Here is a 14,261-nt window from a genome sequence, read left to right on the forward strand (position 1 = left end):
ACCCCTGTCCTGAGGCCACAGCCGGAGATCTGGGCTCCGCGGTTATTCCTGGACTGGTCACGGATGAACCCTAAGTGTTTAGGTCTGTCAGGATGCATCCCACGTGGCCCCCGGATAATCCCTGCATGGAGGGGCCGCACTATTGCCGGAGCCTGACTTCATTCAATTAGATGTCTCATTATCCTACAGGCAGCAAACCACAACTCATGACACAGCTCTGCGCCAGCTTCCAGGGACATCATCCAGAGGAGATCCAGGACATCTGATGGAAAACTAGCATGGCTAGAGGTAAGAGAGATGGATTTTACCTACTATAAATCTATTGACATGAATTAACTACACTGTTTGCTACAATGTATCAGTACAGGAAGTGGTATAGTCTCCAGGTCAATTAGCTCCTAAAGGATTATCTAGACAGGATACATTGTAACAAACTCTCAGCCGTGAGAGTGAGACGTACTAATTCTTTATTAATAATACAGGCAGTCCCCGGGTTACATACAAGATAGGGTCTGTAGGTTTGTTCTTAAGTTGAATTTGTATGTAAGTCGGAAATGTATATTTTATCATTGTAATCCCATCCACAACTTTTTTTGGTCTCTGTGACAATTGGATTTTAAAAATGTTGGGTTGTCATAAGAATCAGGATAACAATAAATCTTCATTACAGACACCTGTGATAACTGTTACAGCTGTTTATTGTAGCCTAGGACTAAAGTACAATAAATTACCAATATCCAGTGGTCCGTTTGTAACTAGGGGTCGTATGTAAGTCGAGTGTTCTTAAGTAGGGGACCGCCTGTAATTCTTTATTTTATAGAGCACCTACAGATTACGCAGCGCTACACAGAGCTCGCCAAATCTAGTTTTAGTTCATGTTATTTCAGGTATCCTGAAGAATATAATATATTGTGGCCCTGTCACCTCTCCGGACAGGTTCATAATTATATTCCCTGTAACATTAAGATGTACCTCTGTTATTTCTCTTGGAAATGTATCAATAAATTGACAACTGGGCATCCTCTTTATTAGTGGGGTGTGTCTTTATACACAGGATGTTAGACATTGTCATATCAATGAGGACTTTATCAGGATCACAAACGATTGACAAGAGAAACGTATATTTTATATAACAGTCTGGAGCTGGGGGGGGGAACCTAATTAATGACAGATTATGACATTTTTTGGATTATCAGATGAGCACTGCGGTCTCTCCACTGCTCATAAGGACAGTGATGTACATTATATAGTGGTGGTGCTTGGTATTGCAGCTCATTCCTTCATGCCAAAGAGCAGCTTCTACGGAGGGTACGGAAAGTATTCAGACCCCTTTACATTTTTCACTCTTTGATTCTTTGCAGCCAATTGGTAAGATCGAAAAAGTTATTTTTTTTTTTTGCTCATTCATGTGCACTCTGCACTCGTCTTGATAGAAAAAAAACAAAAATGTAGATATTTTTGCTAATTTATTAAACAGGAAAAACTGAAATCCCCCCAGGTGATAAGTATTCAGCCCCTGGTGATATCTGTCTAGGGTGCACATTAATGAGCAAAAAAGGAATTAGGGTCTGCCGGGAATCACTAAGGTCGTGCGCCCGAGTTCCTGCAGGTGTCGCTGCTGCCCCGAGGTCCGCCGGAGTTCACCTTCTTCTTCCCGGTGCATGTGAGTGCTTGATCTTGGGACACAAAGCGTTTTTTAAATTTTTCTGAATCCGTCGGGTTGTCCGGCGGCCACGTCCCCCGATTTCTGTCGTGTGAAAGCCGGCCAAAATCCGATCGCGTGCGGCAAAATCATCAGGAAATCCGACGAAAGTGCATCCGACAGACCCTTAGTAATTGAGCCCCACTTTATGGATCCTGACAGGTAGAGGGCCTTATCCACAACTATTTCCTTGCCTATACGTTGGCAGGGGTGTTGCACATGTAGCACTGATCTGTGCCATATATAGTCACACTACACAAAGGGGAATGTGTCTTAAAGTGGACTCAACAATTGTCAGTAATTTCTTCTCTGTCCCTTCTATGAGTAATGGTACAATGGCTGCTATTACCACCGCACCAAACCAGTGAGTAACGCTGTGTCAGAGGCGATGGCTCTTGCAGCTGTGCCCACTGATACAGGCCGCAGCGTGCACTCACTCATCTTCTCCGACAATCCATAGGATTTTGTGATACTTGAAATTCCAGCGCTCGGCATACAATGGAACAATTTATTAAAGAGGGTCATTCACTAAGATAAGAACAAAATACCAGAAAAGTGGTTTCATTATGTGGAGGGGGTCATCCTATACATGCCCCCGGGCCGTGGGGTATATAACCCCCCACCATTGTGTTCCTATAAACATAAGAGGAAAACAATCACCATAAGATAAACTCTTGTAGTCATATCTATAAAGTTGGGTGACAAACAAAATGGCCGCCACTAAAATGTCTGAGGGGACTAAAAGATCTGCCTGGATCTGCAAAGCAGGGAAATCAGAAATCTGAGAAAGTTGGGTGATTAGGATCAAATGGCAAAACATTTGTAATTGCCCCTCTACCCCCCACCGTGTTCCAACCCAAATGTGTCGGCCATTTTGAAGCAATTTTTTTGTAAATCAGTCCCATTTGCAATCTAGTTAGTTAGTTTTTTATGCTATTGACACATAATTTAGATATACATATGAGATATATATGAGGCCGAGGCCATGGACATCAGTATTATACAGTATATATTCTGATTTTGTGCCCAAAAACCCTCTGCAGTGAAGCTGGTGCCATAGCAACCAGTCAGACTCCATTTTAAAGTTGTGTGCAGCGCGCTGAGAGATGGATGCTGATTGGTCACAGTTGCTGAGGCCGTTTTGAATACCAGCAGTGAGGTAAAAAACCGTCACTTAGGGGACACTGCTACCGGATGACAGAGGAGGGAACTATACAGGTGAGGGATAACAATAGGCTGACATATTACAAGGTTCCCTATATAACATGTATGTGAAAAACATTCATTTTCCAAGTCACATCACATCATGTCTGACATTTAATGTGCTATTCCATTCACAAATGGAGACCATGACGCATTTGGAAATCATGTGTATTATTCCTGTACTGTGACATCACTGTGTGTATAATTCCTGTACTGTGACATCACTGTGTGTATAATTCCTGTACTGTGACATCACTGTGTGTATAATTCCTGTACTGTGACATCACTGTGTGTATTATCCCTGTACTGTGACATCACTGTGTGTATAATTCCTGTACTGTGACATCACTGTGTGTATAATTCCTGTACTGTGACATCACTGTGTGTATTATCCCTGTACTGTGACATCACTGTGTGTATAATTCCTGTACTGTGACATCACTGTGTGTATTATCCCTGTACTGTGACATCACTGTGTGTATTATCCCTGTACTGTGACATCGCTGTGTGTATTATCCCTGTACTGTGACATTACTGTGTGTATTATCTCTGTACTGTGACACCACTGTGTGTATTATCCCTGTACTGTGACATCACCGTGTGTATTATCCCTGTACTGTGACATCACTGTGTGTATTATCTCTGTACTGTGACATCACTGTGTGTATTATCCCTGTACTGTGACATCACTGTGTATTATCTCTGTACTGTGACATCACTGTGTGTATTATCTCTGTACTGTGACATTGCTGTGTGTATTATCCCTGTACTGCGACATCACTGTGTGTATTATCCCTGTACTGTGACACCGCTGTGTGTATTATCCCTGTACAGTGACATCACTGTGTGTATTATTCCTGTACTGTGACATCACTGTGTGTATAATTCCTGTACTGTGACATCACTGTGTGTATTATCCCTGTACTGTGACATCACTGTGTGTATAATTCCTGTACTGTGACATCACTGTGTGTATTATCCCTGTACTGTGACATCACTGTGTGTATTATCCCTGTACTGTGACATCGCTGTGTGTATTATCCCTGTACTGTGACATTACTGTGTGTATTATCTCTGTACTGTGACATCACTGTGTGTATTATCCCTGTACTGTGACATCACCGTGTGTATTATCCCTGTACTGTGACATCACTGTGTGTATTATCTCTGTACTGTGACATCACTGTGTGTATTATCCCTGTACTGTGACATCACTGTGTATTATCTCTGTACTGTGACATCACTGTGTGTATTATCTCTGTACTGTGACATTGCTGTGTGTATTATCCCTGTACTGCGACATCACTGTGTGTATTATCCCTGTACTGTGACACCGCTGTGTGTATTATCCCTGTACTGTGACATCACTGTGTGTATTATCCCTGTACTGTGACATCACTGTGTATATTATCCCTGTGCTGTGACATCACTGTGTGTATTATCCCTGTACTGTGACATCACTGTGTGTATTATCCCTGTACTGTGATATCACTGTCTGTATTATCCCTGTACTGTGACATCGCTGTGTGTAATATCCCTGTACTGTGACATCGCTGTGTGTATTATCTCTGTACTGTGACATCGCTGTGTGTATTATCTCTGTACTGTGACATCGCTGTGTGTATTATCTCTGTACTGTGACATCGCTGTGTGTATTACCCCTGTACTGTGACATCACTGTGTGTATTATCTCTGTACCGTGACACCACTGTGTGTATTATCCCTGTACTGTGACATCACTGTGTGTATTATCCCTGTACTGTGACATCACTGTGTGTATTATCCCTGTACTGTGACATCACTGTGTGTATTATCTCTGTACTGTGACATCACTGTGTGTATTATCGTGTACTGTGACATCACTGTGTGTATTATCTCTGTACTGTGACATCACTGTGTGTATTATCGTGTACTGTGACATCACTGTGTGTATTATCTCTGTACCGTGACACCACTGTGTGTATTATCCCTGTACTGTGACATCACTGTGTGTATTATCTCTGTACTGTGACATCACTGTGTGTATTATCCATGTACTGTGACATCACTGTGTGTATTATCCATGTACTGTGACATCACTGTGTATTATCCATGTACTGTGACATCACTGTGTGTATTATCTCTGTACTGTGACATCACTGTGTGTATTATCGTGTACTGTGACATCACTGTGTGTATTATCTCTGTACTGTGACATCGCTGTGTGTATTATCCCTGTACTGCGACATCACTGTGTATTATCCCTGTACTGTGACATCACTGTGTGTATTATCTCTGTACTGTGACATCGCTGTGTGTATTATCCCCTGTACTGTGATATCACTGTGTGTATTATCCATGTACAGTGACACCACTGTGTGTATTATCCATGTACAGTGACATCACTGTGTGTATTATCCCTGTACTGTGACATCACAGTGTGTATTATCCCTGTACTGTGACATCACTGTTTGTATTATCTCTGTACTGTGACATAACTGTGTGTATTATCCTTGTACTGTGACATCACTGTGTGTATTATCCCTGTATTGTGACATCACTGTGTGTATTATCCCTGTACTGTGACATCACTGTGTGTATTATGTCTGTACTGTGACATCACTGTGTGTATTATCCTGTACTGTGACATCACTGTGTGTATTATCCCTGTACTGTGACATCACTGTGTGTATTATCCCTGTACTGCGACACCACTGTGTGTATAATCCCTGTACTGTGACATCGCTGTGTGTATTATCCCTGTACTGTGACATCACTGTGTGTATTATCCCTGTACTGTGACATCACTGTGTGTATTATCCCTGTACTGTGACATCACTGTGTGTATAATCCCTGTACTGTGACATCACTGTGTGTATAATCCCTGTACTGTGATATCGCTGTGTGTATTATCCCTGTACTGTGACATCACTGTGTGTATTATCCCTGTACTGTGACATCACTGTGTGTATTATCTCTGTACTGTGACATCGCTGTGTGTATTATCCCTGTACTGCGACATCACTGTGTATTATCCCTGTACTGTGACATCACTGTGTGTATTATCTCTGTACTGTGACATCGCTGTGTGTATTATCCCCTGTACTGTGATATCACTGTGTGTATTATCCATGTACAGTGACACCACTGTGTGTATTATCCATGTACAGTGACATCACTGTGTGTATTATCCATGTACAGTGACATCACTGTGTGTATTATCCCTGTACTGTGACATCACAGTGTGTATTATCCCTGTACTGTGACATCACTGTTTGTATTATCTCTGTACTGTGACATAACTGTGTGTATTATCCTTGTACTGTGACATCACTGTGTGTATTATCCCTGTATTGTGACATCACTGTGTGTATTATCCCTGTACTGTGACATCACTGTGTGTATTATGTCTGTACTGTGACATCACTGTGTGTATTATCCTGTACTGTGACATCACTGTGTGTATTATCCCTGTACTGTGACATCACTGTGTGTATTATCCCTGTACTGCGACACCACTGTGTGTATAATCCCTGTACTGTGACATCGCTGTGTGTATTATCCCTGTACTGTGACATCACTGTGTGTATTATCCCTGTACTGTGACATCACTGTGTGTATTATCCCTGTACTGTGACATCACTGTGTGTATAATCCCTGTACTGTGACATCACTGTGTGTATAATCCCTGTACTGTGATATCGCTGTGTGTATTATCCCTGTACTGTGACATCACTGTGTGTATTATCCCTGTACTGTGACATCACTGTGTGTATTATCTCTGTACTGTGACATCACTGTGTGTATTATCCCTGTACTGTGACATCACTGTGTGTATTATCCCTGTACTGTGATATCGCTGTGTGTATTATCTCTGTACTGTGACATCACTGTGTGTATTATCCATGTACTGTGACATCACTGTGTGTATTATCTCTGTACTGTGACATCGCTGTGTGTATTATCCCTGTACTGCGACATCACTGTGTATTATCCCTGTACTGTGACATCACTGTGTGTATTATCTCTGTACTGTGACATCGCTGTGTGTATTATCCCCTGTACTGTGATATCACTGTGTGTATTATCCATGTACAGTGACACCACTGTGTGTATTATCCATGTACAGTGACATCACTGTGTGTATTATCCCTGTACTGTGACATCACAGTGTGTATTATCCCTGTACTGTGACATCACTGTTTGTATTATCTCTGTACTGTGACATAACTGTGTGTATTATCCTTGTACTGTGACATCACTGTGTGTATTATCCCTGTATTGTGACATCACTGTGTGTATTATCCCTGTACTGTGACATCACTGTGTGTATTATGTCTGTACTGTGACATCACTGTGTGTATTATCCTGTACTGTGACATCACTGTGTGTATTATCCCTGTACCGTGACATCACTGTGTGTATTATCCCTGTACTGCGACACCACTGTGTGTATAATCCCTGTACTGTGACATCGCTGTGTGTATTATCCCTGTACTGTGACATCACTGTGTGTATTATCCCTGTACTGTGACATCACTGTGTGTATTATCCCTGTACTGTGACATCACTGTGTGTATAATCCCTGTACTGTGACATCACTGTGTGTATAATCCCTGTACTGTGATATCGCTGTGTGTATTATCCCTGTACTGTGACATCACTGTGTGTATTATCCCTGTACTGTGACATCACTGTGTGTATTATCTCTGTACTGTGACATCGCTGTGTGTATTATCCCTGTACTGCGACATCACTGTGTATTATCCCTGTACTGTGACATCACTGTGTGTATTATCTCTGTACTGTGACATCGCTGTGTGTATTATCCCCTGTACTGTGATATCACTGTGTGTATTATCCATGTACAGTGACACCACTGTGTGTATTATCCATGTACAGTGACATCACTGTGTGTATTATCCATGTACAGTGACATCACTGTGTGTATTATCCCTGTACTGTGACATCACAGTGTGTATTATCCCTGTACTGTGACATCACTGTTTGTATTATCTCTGTACTGTGACATAACTGTGTGTATTATCCTTGTACTGTGACATCACTGTGTGTATTATCCCTGTATTGTGACATCACTGTGTGTATTATCCCTGTACTGTGACATCACTGTGTGTATTATGTCTGTACTGTGACATCACTGTGTGTATTATCCTGTACTGTGACATCACTGTGTGTATTATCCCTGTACTGTGACATCACTGTGTGTATTATCCCTGTACTGCGACACCACTGTGTGTATAATCCCTGTACTGTGACATCGCTGTGTGTATTATCCCTGTACTGTGACATCACTGTGTGTATTATCCCTGTACTGTGACATCACTTTGTGTATTATCCCTGTACTGTGACATCACTGTGTGTATTATCTCTGTACTGTGACATCACTGTGTGTATTATCCCTGTACTGTGACATCACTGTGTGTATTATCCCTGTACTGTGACATCACTGTGTGTATTATCTCTGTACTGTGACATCACTGTGTGTATTATCCCTGTACTGTGACATCACTGTGTGTATTATCCCTGTACTGTGATATCGCTGTGTGTATTATCCCTGTACTGTGACATCACTGTGTGTATTATCCCTGTACTGTGACATCACTGTGTGTATTATCCCTGTGCTGTGTTAGGGGATGCACCGTGTATTACAGGTATTATACAATCCCACAATGACTGCTGGGTGATGAATCAGGACATATGTAGCAGCTGCCGCTGACTAGGTCGCCCTCCCCTGCCACCAGCGTGTCACACAACCTTGTGGTCGGACTGTGGATAAGGGGATTTGCATTCTCTGTGATAGATGAATGGCAAGTATTCTCTCGAATTGCAAATGTTATAAATGATGCAGTGGATGCTGACACACTGTTCATCATATAAGACAATTAGAGATGAGCGAACCCAATGTTTGGGTCCGGTTGCCGACATTTATGCCAAATTTATCTGAAGGGGGGATTATTATGTATAATAGTCATGAAATCTCTGTATACACACTAAACAAGAAGAGACTGTTGGGAGACTGGAAGACTATTATCCCACTTATTTCTCGGATTGGTGGAAATATCCCCAACTGTAACAGTGAAATGGGGGCTCACATAGACATGTGGCGGTCATACCTGCAAACTATAGCTCCATTCCCACAGGGAATGAAGGGGGTCTTATAGGTAAGGGGTACAAGTTATTGGTGGCGAAACCCCTTAAAGGAAATCTACCATAAAAAACCATCATGATAAACCAGGAACACTCCTTATATTTGTTATTCATAGCTTCCTTCCATCTAAAAGAAACTTTTAAAATTATTCTAATGAGCTAGAAGAGCTCCTGAGGGTTTCACGAGAGCCCCTCCGTGCTGCAGTTTCACAGGTAGTTTTGAGTGGACTTTGAGTTTGGCCAAGTTCTTTAGATTCACAGGCCGCTACACTGTCTCCTATCACCCTGCTCCCTTAGCAATCCCCCCCCCCCTCCATTTGCCTGATGTCATCTCACAGCGTTGGAGAGGGAAGTGCTCCTGCACAACACTCCTAACAACCTGTGCATCTATAGCATGGAGGGGCTCTGGTAGCATCCCCCAGAGACCTTCAGGCTTATTTGCATAATTTCAAAAGTTGATTTTAGAAGGAAGGAGACCATGGATAACATATATAAGAAGATTACCACAGTCCCGGTGCCTGGATCTATGAGTAATGTCCCTGGTTTATCATAATGTATTTTGATTTTCTTAAAATTTTGTATTGTAATCTAATATTTTCTCCACTTCCTATCAGTTAAGGCAAACCTTTAAATGCTTATAGATCTCACAGCTGCTGACTTGCTACAATTGTATCTAGTGAAGCTAATCACCTCTAAGCTTTAGACATCAGCAGAGATTTGGTGCTGATACACAGTTACAAAGTTCAGGTCTGTTTCACTCAGACTGGATACATTGTAGCAAATCTTATGGTTCTGCAGGGAAACAAGGAGGTTTCCACACAGTGACAGCAAGAAGAGAAGGGGCATTTATATAGATTGTGGTAGAGGATCGTGCTATGATTTTCACTGGGATATTAGATTGTCGAGCAAGGGGTTTCATGAATTGGCGCACAAACGAAAATGGTCGAACCTTAGGGTGCGACAACACGGTCAGTTTTTCAGATGCAATTTTTGATGCCCAAACCAAGAGAGGAGTAAAAATATGAGGAGTAGTAGCACCTTTCGATTATCTGTCTCTACCCATTATCATCCATACCTGCTTTTGGCTTCAAAAACTGCATCTGAAAAACTGAACGTGTGGACGCACCCCAGCTCCCCATTCATTAAGGGTGGTGGCACACGTGGCGTTTTTGGCCCGTTTTTAAGCAGTCTGTTAAAAAAACTCGTGCGTTTTGAAAATGCATCAGTTTTTGACCATTTTGTCTAGTTTTCCCAATTATCTTAATTAAAAAAACGTCTGTAAACGGTCAAAAACGGACGTGTTTTTTTTTTTAAAAATGCATGCGTAGAAAACGGGCCAAAAACGGCCCTAAGGGTGATGTCACACGTTTTCAATCCGTTTTCAATCCATTTTTGGCCTGTTTTGCTTGAAAACACATTGAAAATGAATTGAAAACGCATACGTGTGACATCACCCTAAGGGTGAAGACACACATGGCGTTTTTAGGCCTTTTTTGGGCCGTTTTTAGTTAGTGCGTTTTCAGATCGTTAAAAACGGACCAAAAACGGCCTAAAAACGCCATGTGTGTCTTCACCCTAAGGTGAAATAACTCAGTAGACCAGCGTTTACGTGGGCGCCGAAAAACATGATGGAAAACTAGAAGTACAGGAAAAGTGTTGGATTCCCAAGCGGGGCCCAAATTGTAAGCCCCCCAAAAAAAGAAAAATTTGTAAGTGTCGGAAAAGCACCAATATTGTGGCGCTGACACTTCATAACTAAGGTGCGACAGATGCAATAAGGCAAAATAAAAGATGGCGGAAAGTCAATAATAAATGCCCCCAAAGTTTTTAAGAAAGTTTCAGAAGTTCTTGTTACTTTGTACTTATTCCAGCGCGTTTCCTTCCATAGATTTATACCTTGTGACCGGGAAACACTGGCAGGAATCCCGCTACATTCTTGCTTTCATTTCTTTCCTTCCATTTACCTCCAAGTTTCTGTCCCTTACAAGCGACTGAACCCTTCATAGATGATGTGAATTGATGTGGTGGTTGTAGTGCCCCTTTGATCCTACGATTTGGTGCATTTTTCATCAAACTTTTTTTTTTTCCCCAATAGAATAACAAAGTCAAACCCCAAAAAGTGCCAGCGGCGGTCTCATGTCTGCTGCCAGGCTCCGCCGCCACTTTCCAGGAGTGTTTGCTCCCTGGTCCTCCTGGCATGCAAATAGCAGAGGTTAAAAAGTGGCTGAGCAGGAACGAGGCCGTCCTATAGCTCAGTTTTTTTTTTTTTCCTGGCTCAGTCAGATTTGGAGGTGTAACCCTGGGCTTTATTACGCTCTGTGCAGATTATTGAAGCCACTTGGAGGGAGGAAGAGAAACACAGTCAGACGCAGGATCCGAGCAGCGCACACCAGCAGCATTGAGCCTCATTCATCCGCTGTCATTTGGGGGATTGGTATTTTCATTATTAGGATTCCTATGTATCCCGCAGCAGCTGGGAGGATATACCGTGGTCTAGGAGAAGGTAAGACGCATCTGGCTTAACGTAAATGTATGCAGATGTAGCAGAGCTGAAATTGGCACGTAATTCTCAAGCATAAGATAACGCATAAAATCTCACGTCCGTTAACAAATGAGAAACCCAGATCTGTACATACATAATGATCCGATGACATTAGTTATCTCAGGGGCCATCTCTAAGCAAGACATTCATACAGGTGGTTGTGTGGATGGGTATATGCCCACAGCTCTCCATATCTCATCTGTACTGAGTGGAAGCATGGAAACCAATGATCCTCCACCGCAGCAGCCTCTAGATACAGGTCTTGGGGACCATGGGTACCGTTCTAGTTTATGTGACATGTGATTCCTATTCCGATGACATCATGTTCTTATGAGAATAAAAAGTGGCATGTAACCTACAGCGACAACTTGGATTTTTATCCCCCAATGCATGATTATGGGAATAGTAAGAGCATAGGACAGATGGGTGTGTAGTATGTTATATCTATGGATAATGCATTGACAATTGGGGTTCTAGAATAACGGCGCTACAGATGTAGCCATTGAAAGTGAGCGGCATCAGAAAAGATACATTTTGATCCTCGGGGTTCTAGAATAATGGCGCTTGTACAGATGTAGCCATTGAAAGTGAGCGGCATCAGAAAAGATACATTTTGATCCTCGGGGTTCTAGAATAATGGCGCTTGTACAGATGTAGTTATTGAAAGTGAGGGGCATCAGAAAAGATACATTTTGATCCTCGGGGTTCTAGGAAACCAGCAGACAAATGGTTAGAGATTTGGTAAAGCAGCACAATGAAACATGAGGTTCTAGAAGAGAAACTCAAGGAAGTTTGGGTTTTAGTAAAGAATTGGGGCTCTAGAAAAGTAACACAATGACAATTGTGGAACTAGAAACAAAGGCATGCTAACATTTAGGCTGGTGCCACACGCACCGCTTTGCGTTAATTTAATGCAAAACACCGGCGGCTTGTTCCCGATCGCAGGCGTTTCCATAGAAACGCAGATGCAATCGGGCCGCGGTCCGCCCCGGTAGGCGAGGCTTTGTCTGCGTTTGCGTTTTCAAACGCACCAGCCTTAGGGTTCTTGAACAGCATAGTGACACTTAATATTCTACAAGATCAACAAATTGCTATTTATGATTCTAGAGACACCAGTATCTACAAAAGTTATCCTTAAAATTAAAATTTGGGCTTCTAGGACAGCGGTACCCGTACAATTAATGTTGTGGAGCAGCAGCACTTTGACACTTGCGGTTCTAGAACAACAGCTCTTTTATACACGAGGTTCTAGATCAGAAGCTTAAGGTTCTAGTAAAAACAGTACTCTTACATGTGAAGGTCTAGATGAGTCACTATTTAGCATTTATGGTTCTAGAACAACAGTGCTCTAACATTTGGGGTTCCAGATAATTATATGGAGTTGTAGAACAACAGAACTCTAAAGCTTGGGGTTCTAGAGGTTCTATATCAGTTATATTGACACTTAAAGGGTTATTCCCATTTCAGCTAATAAATGTTATTGTTTGAATAATGAAAAGTTATACAATTTTCCAATATACTTTCTGTATCAATTCCTCACAATTTTCTAGATCTCTGCTTGCTGTCCTTCTATAGAAAGCTTCTATGTTTACATTCAGTGGACAGAAATCAGACCCTGGTCACACAGGTGCATGGCTTGTTATATCACACTTCTCTGATTACTCTCTATGATACTAACGAGCCGTGCACCTGTGTGATATAACAAGCAGTGCACCTGTGTGACCATGGTCAGATTTCTATCCACTGAATGTAAACAATGGAGCTTCCTATAGAACAACAGCAAGCAGAGATCCCGAAAACTGTGAGGAATTGATACAGAAAGTATATTGGAAAATTGTATAACTTTTCATCATGCAAACAATAACATTAATTTGTTGAAATGGGAATAACCCTTTAAGGTTTTAGAAGGACACCTCTATACCACTTGAGGTTCTAGAGCAAGACAAGACTCACAAAAATAGGGCACATTATAAAAACAGCACAATGGACATAAATTCAAGAAGGATGGTACAATCGTAAGCCTGAGTCCTGGAATACAAGAAAGATGAGAGTCTAAGGTTGGAGAGACCCCACGCAGGGGCTCCGGGATGCCCATAGCGGAGCAGCTCTCTTGTAGCGGCGGCCAGGGATCAGCCTGTTAGTGTATACATCCGCTGTGACCTTTCATGTGTTGTCTGTGTCATTAAACCTGTTGATCAGGTACCTGGAGGTAAGAGCCGGCGCTCTGGATATTATGTACAGCCGGGGAGTATCTTGCTAATGTGGCATCCGGCTGATCTGTCTCTATATGGCACCAGGATGGTCGCCCCATTTGACCGCCGTCACTGAGACATGTAAAGCTCGTAAGCAAAGCTGCTTATCTGGAGAGCTCCGGGAGCAGATGACTGCTGTTTATTCTGTCACCATGGAGTATTGCCGGATGCACAGTACAGAGTACACCACCATATCCAGTCCTGCAGGAATCAGAAACCTTTTACTTTCATCTTTGACCAAGATTTTCATTTTATGATGGTTCTAGGTAAATAAACCTGTCGCACGTCCCTAGGAAGCACATATATTTCAGAGAGTACAGGACCTGAGGGTGTGGGGTGTCAGAAGACCCTCAGGCTCTGCAAATGCTCCATATGCTCTATAGTCTTCCCATACATGTCCAGTGTAAGACACTTA

At 42.2% G+C, this 14,261-nt stretch overlaps 1 protein-coding gene across 3 annotated transcripts in view; it reads left to right on the forward strand.

Moving 5' to 3' along the window:
• The first annotated feature begins 235 nt into the window (after positions 1 to 235).
• The window catches only part of PRRT3 (proline rich transmembrane protein 3), a 54,686-nt gene continuing 40,660 nt past the window's right edge, over positions 236 to 14,261 (forward strand). Inside the window, exons 1-2 of one of the 3 annotated variants that reach the window (XM_072128748.1) lie at positions 2,822 to 2,920; positions 11,377 to 11,555. The gene's annotated coding sequence lies outside the window, so the exon portion shown is untranslated. Of the gene's footprint in view, positions 289 to 2,821; positions 2,921 to 11,376; positions 11,556 to 14,261 lie in introns of those variants that run through there. The other 2 variants (XM_072128752.1, XM_072128750.1) reach the window with 2 other exon arrangements.

Source organism: Engystomops pustulosus, chromosome 10, assembly GCF_040894005.1.
Source record: "Engystomops pustulosus chromosome 10, aEngPut4.maternal, whole genome shotgun sequence".
Taxonomy (NCBI): domain Eukaryota; kingdom Metazoa; phylum Chordata; class Amphibia; order Anura; family Leptodactylidae; genus Engystomops; species Engystomops pustulosus.